This window comes from Microcebus murinus, chromosome 17 (assembly GCF_040939455.1).
Source record: "Microcebus murinus isolate Inina chromosome 17, M.murinus_Inina_mat1.0, whole genome shotgun sequence".
Classification (NCBI taxonomy): Eukaryota; Metazoa; Chordata; class Mammalia; order Primates; family Cheirogaleidae; genus Microcebus; species Microcebus murinus.
In genome coordinates, this window is record NC_134120.1 from 15,788,558 (window position 1) to 15,807,647 (window position 19,090).

Here is a 19,090-nt window from a genome sequence, read left to right on the forward strand (position 1 = left end):
TCCAATTCTAAAATTTTGTCATTTCAAAAGGTTATATAAATGGAATCATGCAGTATATGACTTTGGGGATTTTTGTTTTCACTGATCATAATTCCTGGAGATTCATCTCAGTTGTGTATATCAAAAGTTCATTTTCTTCTTATTGCTGAGTAGTATTCCATGGTATATGTCTACTGAAGTTTGTTTAATCTTTCACTGGTTGAAGGATGTTTGGACTGATTCCAGTTTTTTGCTCTTATAAATGAAACATTTATGTATAGATTTTTGTGTGAACATAAGTCTTCATTTCTCTGGGACTGATGCCCAGGAGTGCAATTGTTGGATCATATGACAGTTGCATATTTAGTTTGTAAAGAAAGAAACTGCCCAGCTGTTTTCCAGAGGGGCTGAACCAATTTATACTCTCATCAACAATGTATGAGTGATCCAGTTTCTCCACATCCTTGCTAGCATTTGGTATTGTCACTATTTTTTGTTCTAGCCATTCTGATATATATGTAGTGATATATCATTGTGCTTTTTAATGGAGCATTTTTATGTGGTTATTTACCAACTATATATTTTCTTTGGTGAAATGTCTGTTAAGTTTATTTTCTAATTGAATTTTTATTTTATGGTTGAGTTTTGAGAGTTCCATACTCCCTTGTTGGTTTGCAAGTATGTTCTCCTAGTCTGTAGTTTATCTTTTCATCTTCCTTACATGGGCTTTCACAGAGCAAATGCTTTTAATTTTGTTGACGTCCAATTACCCACTTTTCCTTGTATGGCTCCTGCTTTTGGGATCAAGTCTAAGAATTCTTTGGCTTGCTCTAGATCCTGAAAATTTTCTCCTGTTTTTTTCTGTAAGTTTTATAGCTTTATGTTTTACATTGAAATCTACACTCCAATTTGAGTTGCTTTTTGTAGAAGGTATGAGGTTTATGTTGTGGTTATTTTTTATTTATTTATTTATTTTTGCCTATGGGTGTTCAATATTTCCAGCACCGTTTATTGAGAAGGTACAGTTTTATACCTTTTTTTTTTTTTTTTTTTTTTAGATACCCTTAGTGTATTGCCAGGCTCCCAGTAAGTGCTCAATAAAAATGCCAGAGCCTGATCCACTCTTTGAGGTCAGAGAAAAGCTATGGCCACTTTTCTGCCAGGGATTTTACTAGTGGCCAAGACAACATCAATCTCACAGCCAAGAACTGGGAGCATAACTAGGAAAGAGGTGCACGATGAGCCTGTGGACGGAACAGATGAGCAAGCCCAGTTGAACTAAAGGTCAAAGAAACCATCGGTGTTTCAGTTTCTATGAGGCAGATAATCAATAGGACTATTTTGTGCTACTTGGAAAGAAGGGGCAATTCTTTGTGCCATTGGCAAGAGGTGCCATTGTTCCTAGATTTGCCCACGATCTGAGGATTGACTGATTTAGCAAGCCAAAAGTTGAGAGAGACATAGAGACAAAGACCTTGACATCCAAGTCTAGCAGTTCCTACTAAATGATGTATTTACACTTTGAGGTTGAACATGCCTCGAAGGTGACCAACTGCCACCGTAGCCTACTAATTCCCAGTTGTGTTTAAGTAACACAGCAGAAGATTTACCTCTTCTGTGCTAAGCAGATTTGAGCTGATAGGGCATGAACTTCATATCAATCCAGGTTCAGCTACGCAGGTGGTGCAAAAACAGGGCATACAGCAGCTTGGACATCTGCATAGCCATCCAGTAACAGGCAGGGCACACAGCAGGACTCTAGCCAATATTTTTTAGGGCATGAGAAAATATAAGCAGCCAATCTAAACCTTTTTGCAATACAGCTTTCATATCTGGGACAGAACAACCTGAGATTTTGAATTCATTTGCATAATAAAATGCCTCCGTGCAAAATAACAACTGTCAAAACAATGACTCAAGAGGCCTGATAAGCCAGATCTCTGCTGACGACAGGAAGGGGCAGAGGTTTATAACTGTTCATCTCTCAGCACGTGGCCGTCATGCCTCTTGTCAACACACCACTCCTTGGCTGGCCCAGGGAGGAACACAAACATTTGCTTTGTTTTAAATCACAAAGCCTGCTGTGCCACTTCTGCCAAACTTCTGCCATCAACTGTCCTGGATCTGCAGTTTCATGTCCCTGCTTGCTGCAGTAATTGAACTCAGTGTTAAATAATCAACAAAAAGTTATTAGGACCTGCAGCCTTGGGACTCACCTTGGAGTCTCTGGACCAGCTTGTTAGAAGCGCAGACTCTCATGGCCTGTTCCAGACCTACTGAATCAAAATCTGCATTTTAAATCAGATTCCTAAGAGAGATTTAAAACATTCAGCTGCCTGAGTCCTGCCATTTGGTCTGGAGTGTGGGGCCTGAGAGTTTTAAAAGCTCCCAGGTCATTCTCTACACCTCCAAGGGTTGAGAGCCCTAGCTTGCTTCATAACCACGTGTGGTGCCGAACAAATAGAGTCTTCCCTCAGAATCCATGTGAGGAGCCGGGCGCGGTGGCTCACGCCTGTAATCCTAGCACTCTGGGAGGCTGAGGCGGGCGGATTGCTTGAAGTCAGGAGTTCGAAACCAGCCTGAGTGAGACCCCCCCCCATCTCTACTAAAAAAATAGAAAGAAATTAATTGACCAACTAAAAATATATATACAAAAAATTAGCTGGGCATGGTGGCGCATGCCTGTAGTCCCAGCTACTCGGGAGGCTGAGGCTGTAGGATCGCTTAAGCCCAGGAGATTGAATTGCTGTGAGCTAGGCTGATGCCACGGCACTCACTCTAGCCTGGGCAACAAAGCGAGACTCTGTCTCAAAAAATTAAAAACAAACAAAAAAAAGAATCCATGTGGGATTGGCCACAGGACCCTCCTCTGTCCCCAAATCAGAGGATGCCCAAGTCCCTTATATAAAATGTGGTAATATCTGCATATAACTCATTCTTTAGATCATCTCTAGGTTACTTATAATACCTAATACAGGGTAAATGCTGTGTAGATAGTCGTTGCACCATGTTGTTTAGAGAATAACAAGAAAAAAAGCCTATGCATGTTCAGTACAGATGTAATTTTTTTCCAAATATTTTGGATCTTTGGTTGGTTGAATCCATGGAACCCACAGATATGGCGTGATGACAGTATACAGATGTCCGAGCCCCACCCAGGAAGGCCTGATTTCAGTAGTTCTAGGGTAGGTAAGTTCAGGCACATCACTTACTGAAACTCCACCTGACCCCAGGTAGCTCTGAGGCTCAGCCTTGGGTGGGAGTCCTAGAGCCCACACAGAGGTGAATACCGTGAATACAGGGGTCGATCTGGGGGGCTCCCAAGTCGCCCCCACTCTGCACTGAGCAGGGCTGCAGAGAGCTAAAGGTTGTATACATCGTGAAGTTCTTTCTCTGGAATTCTGGAGCCCTGGCCCCAGATATCACACAATCTTAGCCAAGAACCAAAGCACCAGGTCATTCTGCACTACTTTTCAAACAGAGACAATAGGTGTTCTGCACGCAGGAGATGTTTCTGCCCTAGTGCACTCGCGACCTGCCCTCAGACATAGGCCTGGGGTGTGCTGCTTAGGAGAGAACTCTGCTGGCGGCAGGCTCCATTTTAAATTCTGGTAATAATAAAATACAACTTGCAAAGGCCCCTGCTGCCAATGCAAAAGCCGAGTTAAAGGCTTTTTCCTTTTCTGTTCAATTGTCTATAATGTATTCCAACTATTCAGGCTCCCTTTGCCAAGTGCCAATTGCGTATGGACCAACGCAGCATCTGTTGTACTGACTTCATTTCCCTATAGACCGATCTCATGGAGCTAACCCATAACAGAAACGTGTTATGGCAAAGAGACAGCACCTGGGTCCCTGATGTCTCCTGTTCAGGTGGTCCTAGTCTGCTCCGAGTCCTCAGGCAGCGTCTCAAGATAAGGGCCTGGATTATTTGCATTGGGATCAGCTGATGAGATGGATGTTTAAAGAATACAGGTCTTTAAGTTTTACCCCAGACTTGTTGAATCTGCACTGCTTTTTTTTTTAAGGCAGGGTCTTGGTCTGTGTCCTGGGCTAGAGTGCAGTGGTGTCAGCCTAGCTCCCTGCAACTTTAAACCCCTGGGCTCAAAGCGATCCTCCTGCCTCAACCTCCCAAGTAGCTGGGACTGCAGACGCATGCCACCACGCCCAACTAATTTTTCTATTATTTGTAGAAACAGGGCTGGTTCTTGCTCGGGCTGGTCTCTAGCTCCTGGCCTTAAACAATCTTCCCACTTTGGCCTCCCAAAGTGCTAGGATGACAGGCATGAGCCACCCTGCCTGGCCTGAGCCTGCATTTTTAATAAGTTCTCTGAGTGATTCTCACGAGCATGAAAGTCTGGAAACCCTAGGCTTAATTCCAGACCTAGAGTGAATACTGCAATTTGAGGCTTTTGCGTAAAGAATCACAGAAACAGAAACAACGGGAAGTTTAGGGTTCCTCAAGTGTAACCCCTTGCCCTAAAAGGAGAAAAGAACTCACGGTTTGAATTGTCTTCTGCTTTCTAGTTGCTTTGCCAGAAATGCAGCCCGTCCTTCACCTGCTCCGGTAACTGAAATAAACATAGATTCTGATTTATTGTAATGGATCCGAAACAGGTGTGCCGGTTACAGCTGCATTTTATTTTGAGGATTAGTGCAGTGACGGGGATGTGGGTGGCAGCAGGGAGGCTGGTGAGACGAGGGTCACCGGGCTGTGGGGTGGGTTTTAGAACCCGCGACAAGTTCTCAGCACTGCCCTGGGTTGAAGCGGAGTGCCAGAGACACGCTGCGCGGGTCTCCTTGTGCTGTGACTGAAGATGAACTTGCATCTCTGAAAGGAGATGGAAAAAACATTGAACTAACCAACCATGTATCCAGTTGGTAGTGCTGTGGTAATCGACACAGTGTGGGAGTAGCCCCAAATAGACAAATAGACAAACCAAACTGAACAAAGAGTACAGAATCCACTATTAGAATTTGGTTTGTGATAGAAATAGCCTTTCAATTAACAGAGAAGAAACAAAATCTTCAAGGCTGACCCAATTAGCCATCATATGGAAAAAATATCAGTACCTTACAATGGACCCCAAATAAAATCTGATGGTTCTCTGAGTTAAATATTTAAAAAACTTCAATAAGTGACTGAAAAAAATATTAGAAACTATTTTTATGACCTTAAGAGATAGAAGATTTTGGGGGGACAAAAAACAAATAAAAAGTAGTATTTTTAACTATATCAAATTAAAATGTTTCTATATAACAAAATAACCACAAATAAATTAAAGTGATACATTTTGTGTAGAACATATGTAATAGACAAAGATTAATGTCCAAAGTAGATTTAAAAAACCAATAGATAAGAAAATACCCCTAACTGATTTTTTTAAAAGGTGAATAAAAATACAAATCGTCAATAAACATATGCATGGTCGGGCGTGGTGGCTCACGCCTGTTATCTCAGCACTTTGGGAGACCGGAGGATCACTCAAGGTCAGGAGTTTGAAACCAGCCTGAGCAAGAGCGAGACCCTGTCTCTACTAAAAATAGAAAGAAATTAATTGACCAACTATATATATATATATGCAAAAAATTAGCCAGGCATGGTGGTACATGCCTGTAGTCCCAGCTACTCGGGAGGCTCAGACAGTAGGATCGCTTGAGTCCAGGAGTTTAAGGTTGCTGTGAGCTAGGCTGACGCCACGGCACTCACTCTAGCCTGGGCAACAAAGTGAGACTCTGTCTCAAAAAAGAAAAAGTAAAATAAGATAAACATATGTGTAATTAGGAAAATAAAAAATTTTAAAAACATAACATCTTTCACTGATCAGATAGACAAAAAAATCAAAAGGATGATAATATCAAGTTGAGATTATGGGGAAATGGGGACACGGCCAGCAAGAATGTGATTTGGCAAAATGCTTTAAATGTTTAAAAAGGGCATTTCCCATGATGCAGCAGTTTCACTTCTCAGTATCTCCTCTTGAGAAAACCTTGCACGAGGGTCCAGGGAGACATGTAACATAACATGTGTTGTAGAATTATTTGTCTAAGGAAAAATTTATGGGTAAACGGCTAAATAAAAGGTCACCCATTCAAATGACAGACACCTCAAAACACATACATTTTTAATTAATTTAATCAATCAATTAATATATTAATTAAAATGAAATAAAACCAAAGACTCATTTCCTCCATCCCACTGGGCACATTTCAAGTGCTCACTGAGTATGGCTAGAGGCTCCCGGGTTAGACAGTCCCGCTCTAGTTATTGCTGTTGTCATTGTCATTTTGAAACAGCATATTGCCCCAGACCTCAATGTTGATTTTCGTTTCTCTTTTACAGCTTATCCAACGACAAACTTATAATTCTTTCTCTTTTTTTGAATAGACTTTATTTTTTAGAGCAGTTTTAGGTTCACGGCAAAATTGAGCAGAAGCTACAGAGATGTCCCATGTACCTTCAGCACCAACACAGGCACAGCCTCCCGCTCTGTCTCCGCCCCGCCAGAGTGGGACATTTGTTACAGTCCGTGACCCTGCACCGACGCAGAGTTATCACCCAAAGTCCATGGTGCACACTAGGGCTCACTGATGGTGCTGCACAGTCTGTGGGTTTGGACAGTGTCTGATGACATGTATGCCCCCCTGAAGTATGTAATGATATTCATATTCCACAGGAAAGAGCTGCTTCCTGTGTGTCATATGTTTCTAGCCATGCTCGCCTGGTTTGGAGCAAGTAGCAAACAGCAGCACCGGTCACCCAAGAGCCCCTCTGGCCTCCCAGCCCTCAACCCTTGCAGACCTTATTTCCAGTGAGCAGCCCGAGCTGCGGCAGACCCCCCTGCCAGGGCGCTAGTGTCCCAGTTGGCACCCTGGCAGCCCTGCCGCTTGCTGGACGGTCTCCACTGTGTCTCTGATATCACTTTAAAAACAACATGCCACCCCCTCCCCCAGGCCATCTATCGGGTTACTGTCGAGCTGCAGGACAAAACAGGACACATTCCAGCCATCTTTGGGGTCACAGGTTATTGGGCTTGGGATACCCCATGTGGAACAGAAAGCGGGGAGGCGGTGGAGATAGATTGTTGTCACGAGTTTCCATCATGTGCAACCTAAAGGCTCACGTCTGAAGGTGAAGTAGCAGCATCCTCTGCCCAGAGGCCGGGATGCTCCGGCCCAGCCTCGAGGGTTCTGTGATTGTACTGGGTAGTCCTTCTCCTTTGGAGCTTGTCAAAGTGCAGCTTCTCACCCAGAGCCCCCGAGATCTTGCATTTCCAACAAACTCCCAGGGATTTTCAGTGACCACACAGGGCTCAGGATGTTCCTGAGAAAGTATTCAACATGCCTCGCCCTCCCCTCCCACCTTCCCCCACAGCACTCGATTGCCCGATGGCTAATAACAGCTCACACGCATCGCCTATAAATATGGGTCGGGGATGGGGTTAGCTCATTTCGTTATCTCCACAACCTGTGCGGTAAATCTGTTGTTATCCAGGCCCTACGTCAGAAGTGCTGGAGCTCCATTGGAACAGAGTCTGCCTGACTCCAGGCTCTCAGCACCGTCTACGACATTAAATAGCTTCCCTAATTCCATTTTAGGTCTGTGTTCCCTAATTCTCTTCAAAACTAAAATAAACTCGCTGATAACTGTGTTGCCTCTGGTGAAGGGGACTCAGTGGCAGGGTGGGACGGTGGGAGGGACACTTATTTGTCACTATATACTCTTTCACTGCATACCTTGTGAATTTTGTATGCTGTGTGTGTGAGAGACCTAATCAAATAAATTAATAGTTTTAAAAAAAATAGTTAAAAAAATAAGCCCATGGCCTTCTTAGTTAGAACTATATTGGACCAACAGCCGAGCCTGTTCCAGGACAAGTTCCCAGGGCAGGGGGATGAGAAATTCTCCACCACGCTGGGTCTTCAGCACCACTGCTGGGACTGGGAGGTTCTTCCAGCCATGCCCCTCCCAGCCTTTGAAAGGTGCAGAACAAGGCTGCCTGCGACTTCCCACCAGGTGATAAATCATTCATTTACCACCTGGTTGGCAAGGACTTTTCCAGAGTAGGTAGACTCTATGGTAACAATTCAATGGGTAGATAATATTGGTAAAATGATGTTATTCAAAGTCTGATCTGAGAATTCCTTCCCTTCAGGTAACTTGGCATGGGTCCAACTTGTACAGAGCTTATCTTTGCTCTTTTGCATTATTATACATTCACGAAGAGGAGAAAATCATGACAACCAAAAAATAATTGGACTTAGGCATTGTGAGCACTCAGATATGATTCCAACCTCAATGCTACTTCATTGACCTAAGCTAATTGCTCTGCTCCTGAAAATGAAAATGTGAGTTTTAACATATATTTTAAAGGAATGTAGGTTAATTACTTCCAAATCCAGATAGTGAGTGAATCTCATTACTAAGAAAGGTTTGCAAGAAGAGGCTCTGGCCTAACTGGATTTTCTGAACAGATAAACTTCCAATGTAATTAGCCATTGTCAATGGTGTTGATATTAGAGTAATAATTGGCTCATGGGACATGTTAAGGAAGGGCAAGAACCGGTTTGGCTGCAACATGGTGTATGTAAATGAGCATATTAGAAAGTTTAGAGCCAAAGCCTGGGAGGGCCTTATCATTAACTTAAGGAGTGGGAAGAAACCATTCCAAATGCCATGCAAGAACTGTTTCTGATATGTTCAAAATACCTTTGGACACCTCTGCCTGGCCCCTGAAGAAACCACTAGTCCCAAATTCTTCATCTGCTTCCCATATAACCACATGGCCCCTACCTTGCCCTCTAACTGCTTTTAAACAGAAGGCATACAGGCCTATGTGCACAGCAAAAACAAAGAGAAGTACCTGGAATGAAGCTGAGCCCAGCACTCGGGCATGACACGTATTACTATTGCTCTACCTAAGTGCCATTTTGGGCCACACATTCTGCAGACTGCAGGAAATGTTCACCTGAGTCTATGGAGGGCCTCACCCCCTGTTCTGCAGGGTTGTGGCAAAATGCCCATGCACGGTTCTTGTGCGGCCAGTCTATTGAGGTCACTGCTGAGAGTTGACCATCACCTTGACTTATGTGGCCTCGGCTCTGGTGGCTCCCTGCCTGCCCTGTGCTGCACCAGGATCATGCAGGTGTCACGTAGCCATGCCCTCCCTGGGCTCCTGCTGCCTCCCTGGCAACAACAGCACTGTCCCAGAATCTGGGAGCAGAGATACCAGCTCCCCCTTTCCTTTATGCACGTTCCCTGCCCTTTGTTCATCTAATAAATGTTTATTGAACACCCACTAAGTAGAAGACCCTTTCTACGTGCCAAGGATGAGACAAGGAGCAAAGCAAAGCTCCTGCCCTCAGCAAGCTTGCCTTTCAGTGGGGGAGACGACAGACAATAAGAGCCAAACTTACACTCTCACGAATCGGTGAGTGATGAGTGCTAGAAAGACAAAGCCCGCCGCACTGCACTGCAACCACAGCGCCTACAGCCCTCCCCCGGCCCCTGCGATCAGGGACCCGGGAGCAGCAGATTTTCCACTCTGACAATTCTGAGCCAACTGGCCCCTCCTGGCAGCGCTGGGCATACTGCCTTCCTCTTCCCCCAGTCTACCCTGTAGAGCTCCCATGCAAATGACTGCGTCGCACAGTGGCTGTCACAGCCCCATAGCTGATCACTGAGCTAACATGTTCATCAAGCACTAATTTAGGGCGTCGAGCACTGTGGCAAGCAGCTTATTTATAGTCAAACTCCATGAGCTCCAGTCCTGAGAATGGTCCTGGTTGCATTCCTAGTCTTCAACCCCCGTGTCTAACTGGTCCCGGATCCTGTCAATTCTACTTCTACAGCCTCTCCTGAATCTGAATCTTCCTCTCTGTCTTAGTTTTTAAGAGCTGTCATAACAAATCACCGCAGACTGGGTGCCTTCCCACAAGAGACCTTTGTTCTCTCACGGTTCTGAAGGTCTGAAGTCTGAAATCAAGGTGTTGGCAGGGTTGGTTTTATTCTGGGGGCTTGAGGGGGAAAGTATTCCATGCCTCCCTCGTGGCTTCTGGGGGCTGCGGGCAGTCCTTGGCTTGTAGCTGCATCACCCCAATCTCTGCCACCCTCAGCATATGGCCTTCCTCCCTGTGTGTCTGTGTCCAGATTTCCCTCTTCTTACAGACTCCAGTCATTGGATAGGACCCGCTCTAATCCAGCATGACCTCATCTTGGCTCGATGACATTCGCAAAACCCTATTTCCAAATAAGGTCACATTCACGGGTACCAGGGGTTAGGACTCGAACATATCTTTTTGGAGGACACAGTTCAACCCACTTTCCATCCCTTCAGGCACCATTGTAGCCCAGGCTTCATAATTTCATCTAGACCATTACCATGGCTTTCTGTCTGGACCACTTCCTTACGACCTTCCCTCCTTACAGAACATCTGCTGACCCTAAGTCTTTCACACCTCCCTGCATGGAACATAAGTTCCAGGAAAACAGGGACTTGGGCTGGCCACCTTCTTCCCTCAGGAGCTAAAACAAGGCCTGAAACTTAGAGGGCTTTCAACAGTATTTGTTGATTAAAAGAAATGAGGGAATGAATGAATGGAAACGCACAGGCCAGAAATAAATCAATTCTGCATCCTTGCCTGATACACTTGCCCCTTCTCCTTTCCCTGAAATAGAATTCATTTCTCCCACAGCATGGTGTTTCTGTCTCTACGTCAGCATTTATTGTACACTGTAGTTATTTGTTTGCCTGGCTGGGATGTTGTTCCGTGAGCTACGTGGGGACAGGCGCTGAAGCTGGTTCCCCTTTGAATGCACAGGACAAACAGCGCCCGTCAGCGCTGTCGAACTGAATTAAATCTAGTCCGGGAGGCAAGAGAGAGACACGAACAATCGGATTCCCCCACCCCAGCACTCGCCTGCCTCCAACGCATTTGCAGAACTGGGGTGGGGGCGGGAGGGGGACAGGAGATAAAATTGCAAATTCTGTAAGTTCCTGTTTCTGCTGCTGCTTGAAAAATGATCTTTCTGAGTCAGCACAGGTATTTTGATACAGCCTCAAGATTTGGGGCATTTTTTTTTAAGTCATGGTTTTAAAAACAAGTGCTTTCACATTTACAATCAAACTGATGAGGTTGGGTGAGAAAATAACCATCATGAGAATCTTTGAAACGTCTTCATCTTTTAAATTTCTAGTTTAAGGTTCTAAATCTGACAACAAACTTAAGGAACTCCCCATTCCCTGCCTCTCCATACACATACGGGAGGACGTCCAGCTCAGGCGTGGACTGGTCTTCATAAGAGCATTCTGATCTGCTTGGTGCTGAACACAAGGTCTAGAAGGCTGGGCTGGTGACAAGGGTAGTGACAAGAAATAGTCGCTGGGCTGCACTGAATTCCACTGTCCAAACTACTCACCATGGAAGTAGCCATAACCTCTAGGAGAGAGCCAGCCTCCCTACAGTCTCCTGCCCCTAAAAAGTCACTCTGAACCTCCTTTCTCAAGTCCACACCACCCAGTCAAGTGACAGAGCTTCACTGATGCAGGTGGATGGCAAACTGGAGACTGGGGGCCGGGGGCTGGCAGGACAGGCTGGGAAAGGAAAGGGGGAATCTAGGGAATGAACAGCATCCCCCGAAATTTATGTCCACCTAGTATCTCAAAATGTGACCTTATTCATTATCGGGCCTTTGCAGATAAAATTAGTTAAGATGAGATCATACTGGATGAGAGTGGACCCTACTCCAGTGACTGTTGTCCTTAAAGGAGAGGAGAACGCATGCAAAGAGGCACACGGTGGGGAAGATGACCCCATGAGGACAGAGGCAGAGACTGGGGTGACGCATCTGCAGGTCAGGGAATGGCAAGAGCTGCCAGGAGCCACCGGAAGTGGCAAGAGGTGAGGGAGGACTCTGGAGCCACCAGAGGAGCGTGGCCTGGGGACGCCTGGATTTTAGACTTCTGGCCTCCAGAACTGAGAGAATAAAGGTGTGGTGTTTGAAGTCGCTCCGTGTGTGGTCATTTGCAGCCCTGGGAAACATATACAGCTGCCAAGACAGTATACAGGGAATTAATAGGAAAAAATGTTTTTTTCATTTCTGCTTCCAAGACCTTCTTCCAAAGCAGCTCAGGGACGATGTGGGGATGGCGAAGGGGAGGTACTGTCACAGAGATGGCAATGGGGCTGTGCCGTGACAGAGACGGGGACGAGGGCTGCACCCTGGCAAACGGATGGAAGAAACGGGTTTTTGTGTTTGTTCAAACAGGACCATAATCTTTAAAGTCAGGCTTTGTTGGGAGAGGAGTTTTCTAAATTTCTTTCTTCCTCTTAGATCAGGGCATTATGTCTGTATGGCCAGAAAGCAAGAGCGTGAGGGTGTGGACAGTGGACCCAACCCTCCGCCCCTGGAGATGCGAGAAGGGGAAAGTGACAGAGACAGAGTCCGGGCGCACAGGGGCACTCGGGCACTACACCCATGCCAGCATTGTGTTGGAACAGGCTAAGGGAAACCGAGGGGACGGGAGAGCTTTGCCTGCTTCCCTTTCGGGACACGGGAGCCAGCCACCCCTCTACCCACGGCTGTCAGGGGGCTCAGAGGCCACCTTCCAGAGGGCTGGGGCCAGCAGGCAGCACTAAGAGGGTCACACTCCCTAGAGGACTGCCCGAGTGTCGGGGCAGAGCAGGCTTAACCAGAGAGAAAACTTGCTGTTCCTCACTCATGCCCCAAATCCATGTAAGTGACCAGCGGCTTGTACAGAAGACTAGATCAGTTCCAGAGACAATGGTGAGTTGCATTTACTCACCATTCTGAGAAGTACTGACTGTGACTTTTCAAACCACCACATGCACCAATATCAGCTCAGTGTATTTTTTGCCTTCCTTGCTCAACTCACAACATTGAATCCCAGGCATTTTCTTTCTTACTTGGTTCTCAAAGAAATTTCCCTACCAACCCTGCTTCCCAGAAGCTCCTTTGTGAATCGTTATTTTCCCTTCCATCTACGAGGGGAAAGTTTATTTCAGCGGATCCATCCAAAGGGGTCTCTGAATTTCTGGCCAAATCTGCACCGTGGTCCCCCCTCCACGTCTCACCCTACCTTTGAATCCCTTCATTGTTAGAGTCTAGGTGTTTTACACTCAACCCTTCCATCACACCTTACGATTTTACAACCCTGTGCCGCAGTAAATTGGACAGCCAAGCCTCCCGTGCCTGGCGTCCAGCTAAAGATGGAAAAGTTATGCCGATGTCTTCTGGGTGGTGTGTAATTGAAACCCCAATCGTTCATGATTCGAACAGAAGATGCTTCTCTCTTTCTATTCCAAAGAGAACACAAGGTTTTGGGTTAGATCTGAAGAAGGCCCAGGAAAACCCAGAACCACATTCTTGGCGATGAGGAAGAGTTCTAGCTAGGTGGAAGCTACATTGCAACCGCAGCACAGGAGCCTGGGGTTTGTCAGGTAGGACCGCAATGTCTCCGCAGAGACTGCACAGAGAGGAAAGAACCAGAGAAGCGACAGAGCCTTCCCACGTATGTTGGCAACGGGGCATTGGAGCAAGATCAGATGGGATGAATGGTCACTCATTTGGCGTAATTTTTTTGAGCACCTACCATGTGCATGGCACCAAGCCAAACAACAGTAACCGAGTCCTCTCTCTCAGGAATCTCAACATGCCAGGAAATTTTGTTTCTTTTGCTGAACGAAGCTGTCTCTGAGTCTAATCAGGTAGCCGTTCTTGCCTGCTAAGTCATCATCCCTCCTGCGATTGTTCGGGCAGGGCTGTTATTACTATTTTCTGCTGATCAAGAAGCCTGAGGACATAGAGCTCCCTGCTGACTCACTAGAGGAGATAGGATATAGGGAATCAGCGAGCCTCGAACTTGTGTTTACTTCTCATTCTTTGGCGACGAACAGCCGAGGCAGACGCCCTGCCTGATATTTATGTTTATATTCAGATTTTCCAATAGCGGAGTACCATGGCCACTGTACGCTTTGAAGCCCACGCCGAATAGGCAAAGTACTAGTGTAGTAACCATGACAAGTATTTCCTGTTTCTAAAGTTTACAAGAACTTGCCTTATATAATGTATTATTGTCGGTGCAGTACGGTAATTGCTACTACCTTGGTTTTGATTTTGCTCACAAATTCTAGAAACCATAAAGAGAGAGGCTGATTTGGAAATATTCTCCTAGAACCTGATTAAGATTTCATTTTTTCCCCTTGTTATCCAGTCTGAAATCTGCGGCGCAGTTTCGGGTTGTGGGGTGTAAACTATACCATTCCACTCGCCCCAGCCTCGTGCCCACGGGAGGGGACCCACAGACCCCCGGAATTACAAGTCACATTGTGTGGGTACAACAAGAGTTTGGGGAAAGAAGATATTACTTTCCTTGGCTCTTCAAAGCAGTCTGTACCCCTCAAAGAATTAGCAAAGTTGAGGTCCCTGGTCACTGGTCTTCCTTTCTGTGTCTCTGATGGTTTTCAGTGGTGCGGATTGTCCTGAGCCTCTGGAATTTTCCAGGATGCACGTGAGGGACCCCCTGCCAACACAGTGTCACCGACCAAAGAGATGAGGCACTTAAAGGAAAGCTGGGTCCCCAGGAAGGTGAGGCGTGAGCCCCATTTCCACGTGTGTGCTTGTCACCAGCAGGTGACAGGACACCAACGCTGCCAGGAACTGAGAGGCGCTCGCTTCATTGTGGAAGAAACACACTCAGAGAGATCTGGTGACTTCTCCAAAGCCACTTCCTGCGTAGCAGATCCAGGACCAAGCTTGGGTTTCCTGAGGCCCAAACCTCTTTGCTTCACTTTCCTTTCACTTCCTCCTCCAAGTCCTTGACTCCACAAGACAGAGAGAAAAAAAAATCCCAAATTCAAAGACTATTCAGAAGCGCCTACTGGAATTCAGGAACAATCACTGGCCTTCGCAGCCTCATCTTTCCTTATGTCTGCCTCTCAGCTACACTTTATGGAAATCTGGGCTCCCTCCGTCAACACCCCCCTTTCCCCCGGCAAACTGCCACTTCTGCAGGAAAACTCGGATGTGTGCAGGAGGGAAGACAGCTGCCTTTCTACCCGTTTTCCACGCCAGTCTGCTGCTACATGGTCCCCTCTTGTGTGGCACAGCTGGTGTGTTTCTCCCCAGCAACACACAACCCAAGGTCCCCAAGTCATAAATTTCTATGCCATTTTACAAACCTTAACTGTGTTCATGTACATAAAGCACTAAGAACATGTGTTCAAGGCTACACAGGGCTTAGCCGTTAGTAGTTGGAGTAGCAGCACCTACCCCCCAACACACACACACACACACACACACACATGCGCACGCACGCGCGCACACACACACACACGCACGCACACAAGCTCCTGGACCGTTCTCTAGTGCCCCCCCCTCACACCAGGCGACCAGGCAAAGACCCTACAAGGGCACAGAGCCCCTTCGTCCTAGGAAGGGTACAAGTCACGAAACCCAGTGCTGTCCCAGCAAGAGATCAAATGGGCGTTTTACAAACTCGGTAACTTTCCCAAGAAATCAAGACAGGATGGTAACACCAGTTGGCTGAGGATTTCTTGTCTCCCAGGAGGGACTGAAATGAAGAATAGCTGGTCAAGTGACAGGGGTGTTGAGGATCAGATTTCAGAATTGGGGATTTTAGATGAATCTCAAGTAAGGCACAGTCCTCCACCTTATTATATGTTATTTTAGCATTCAAAGCCTTTCAGCGAAGCTTTGTTCTGGGCAACCAGGCAACTCCTAAAAATAGACGAGTTCCTGAAATATTCTAGTTTGCCTTTAAGCTTTCTTTGGCCGGGATGGCGCTATCTAGTTTCAGTTTCGCAGCCCCAGGTGGTATGGATTTGATCTATCGAATGACAAATGACGCCCTGCCTATCGTGAAGGCTCAGCAGATATTTAGCTAAGGTTATCCGTGGTCGTGGCTACAGCAGCCCAGGAAGGCTGGGGAGAGGGGAGGTTCTTCTTTAAGGATTCCTGGAACTACAGGGGAAAATTGATGATGTGTGGACAGCTGTTGAAGGATGTAGTGCCGTTTGTGCCTAACTACTCAAGACAAGGAGGAAAGAACATGAACACTGAAAAAAAAGAAAGAAAAGAAAACAAGAAAAAGGCACTGGAGAAAGAAAATTATGCCGTGGTAGGACATGCTGGCATGCGGAAGTGTCGCCTAGCTGAAGCAAGGTGCTAAGTGGCTTGACTCTCTGGCCCCGGGTATGTGGCTGTAGAGCGGTGGCCTCTCTCCTTTGGTGACCATCTTCTCATATTTCCCCACCCCCCTCCCCCACTCTACTTCAAGTTCACCTTGCTCAGGCCCTTTTGATCCCCTGGCATTTCGACCAGCGCCTTGAGCTCCTTTCCTGGGAGCCGCACCCCTTGCCCTTTGGGACACTGCCCTTTCCACTAATCCCTGCCTGGGGCTGCCCGGGGCCTCGGGAGGGCTCCAGGGTGACCTTCCCACGCCTGCTCCTTCACTCCGCAGCCATATGTTTTTCTCTTGTGCCCATCAGGGTGCTTTTAGCTGCAGTTAACAGAATAACCAACTGATAGTGGCCTACAATATAAGGCGCTTTGTTGTTGTTCACAGGAAGCCTAGGGGTACTGAAGGTCTCTGTGTCATTCTAGGGGCTCGGTGGTGCCTGCAAGCCCCTGACTTCCCTCTGTCTTTCTGCTCCGCCAGTCACAGTGTTGGCTTTTCATTCTCACTCGGGGGGGCCCCAGGCCTGGGAGGGAACAGCTACAGCGCCAGGCGTCTCATCTCAATTAGAGGAAAAAGGAGGGGCAGACAAGGTACCTTACACAAGGAAAGCAAAGCTTCCCCAGAAGTCCCTTGGTGGAATTCCCCATACATGTCATTAGCCAGACTGTCCCCAGGGCCTCGGCTAGCTATGCAGGAGCTGGGCGAGGACGTGGTTTTCCTGCTGCCTTTGTTGGAAGTATCGAGAGACAAGGGGGTTTGGGGACACCGTCGATTAGTCACCCAGCAGTGTCTACTGCATCTGCCCATTCTCCTCAGTAGGGACAGTCTCTGCACTGTATTGTTCAAGAATCATCTCAGACTTGATGCATATAAGAGTACGACCTCTGATTTTCGCACGGCAGGCATCTTATTACTAGCGTGGAATAGGGTGATTCAGGGGTGACCTTCCAAGCTCCGCCCTGGAACAGTGCTGTTAAGTTCCATCCACTTGGCTATTAGCCCTACTTGTCAAGAATTGTTATTTATCTTTTCCGTGTACATCTTGTCTCTTCAACTGGATTACAAGCCATTTGAGAAGAGGGATCTTATCTCATACCACCTTCTATTGTTAGCGGCTCGAATTAGTGTCATGCACTGGGCTGGTGTCGGGCCACCCTTATTAATGATGAGGGGTGTAACCCTGAACATCATGGGGTGGACGGAGAGGAGACACACCTTTATGTTAGATCCAATGCAGACATACTTAGGAGGCAGAATTTTTGGAAAGGCCAGCAAACAAAAGCAATGTTTTTTTTTTCTTTTTTGGAATTGGAGGCATGTTGATTAGGGTTTTGGTTGAAAAATACTATACAAGCATTAAGTTTTCAAGCTTAATGCTGCTTTCAAAAAGGGGCTTGGATGTGTTAACTACATTTGGTTTACCTTTTCCCTCCTGTGTTCGTTCATCTGGTTATGCATTCAGCAAAAGTATTTGAATTCCTTCTATGCTAGCTTCCAGAGGGTCAGAAATGAATAACAGAGTCCCTGCCCTTAGAACATCTGCAGAAGCAGACAGATCAATACAGGGACACTGTGTGTGTACACAGGACAGTCGTAGTCTTGGGAAGTCAGAAATCCTGGGTTTAAATTAACAGGAGTTCCCAGCCCTTGATGGGATGGGGTTTGGTCTAACTGCCCTGATTAGAGAAACTGGGTTGGAAAGGGCTTTGTAGGTAGCCTAGCAGACTTGGCTTTAAATCCTGACTCTGTCATTGACTATGGGACCCCAGGGAGACTTCTGACCCCTGAACAGGATTGACCTCATGTATCAGTTCTCAATTAACATCTCTGAGCTATGAATTTATCCTTCAATATATGCTCTGTGCTAACAATTCCATTATTTTCCTTTAAAGTCAGCACAATGTGAAGCTTTCTCAGTAGAAGGTGCTAGAAGGACAATGCAGGGGGAAGAGGATTCTTGTATTAATAATTTCAGTATCGGTGGGGTTGGTGAAATGGACGTGTGGTCATCTTGCCCCAGCTATGGGCCCCAGAATGTGGTCCACCTATGACCTTATAGCCTTAGCCTAGTGAGAACCTTTTTGCAGCCTTGTCTACCTGGAAACCAGAGGCCCACATGGCTCGGCCCATGCTCGGAAGGCCTCCTGCCTGGAGCAATGCCAGACTTCCCCCAACAAGCCCCTGTGTGGTCTGTGCACAGCCACCGGGGCCTGGAGCACAGAGCAGTGGTTCTCCCTCTGCGTCTTAGTTGGTTTCTATTGCTTGTAATAGAATACCTGAAAGTGAGTAATTTATAAAGATAAGGAATTTATTTCTCCCAGTTATGGAGGCTAAGAAGTCCCAGGTCAAGGGGTCGCATCCGGCGAGAGCCTTCCTGCAGGTGGGGACCCTCTAAGGTCCTGAGTCTATACAGGGTATTACATGAAAAGGGGCTGAGTGTGCCCATACGCTAGCTCAGGTCTCTCTTCCTCTTCTTAGAAAGCCACCAGTTCCCCTCCCAGGATAAGCCATGAGCCACTTACCCATCAATCCATGAATGGATTAATCCATTCCTGAGGACAGAGCCCTCATGACCCAATCACCTCTTAAAGGCCTCGCCTCTCAATACAGCCACGTTGGGGATTAAGTTTCCACATGAGTTTTGGAGGGGACATTCAAACCACAGCACTCTGCAAAGCCCCCACCCTCACCGCACAGGACCCGCACGTCTAAAGGCCTCAGCCTCCACGCCAGACTCCACAGCATGCCCTGCCACTGGATGCTGCCCAGCGGCTCCCCGCCTGCACCGGCAAGGGTGGGTGGTCTGTTGCTTGCCCAGCAATTCCAGGCCGGCGCTGGCCTGGCTAGACCAGCAAATTTCTCTGCTATCCGGTAGCCTAACCACACCTTCT

The 19,090-nt window shown here is 46.8% G+C and overlaps 1 protein-coding gene and 1 long non-coding RNA gene across 4 annotated transcripts in view; one reads left to right on the forward strand and one right to left on the reverse strand.

Moving 5' to 3' along the window:
* The window catches only part of LOC105860624 (uncharacterized), a 36,233-nt gene extending 31,668 nt beyond the window's left edge, over positions 1-4,565 (reverse strand). Inside the window, exon 1 of the long non-coding RNA XR_012912877.1 lies at positions 4,481-4,565. This is a non-coding gene — a long non-coding RNA (uncharacterized LOC105860624). The remainder of the gene's footprint in view (positions 1-4,480) is intronic.
* ALPK2 (alpha kinase 2) overlaps positions 1-19,090 on the forward strand; it is a 95,012-nt gene that overhangs the window by 31,771 nt on the left and 44,151 nt on the right. The gene's annotated exons all lie outside the window — the stretch shown is intronic.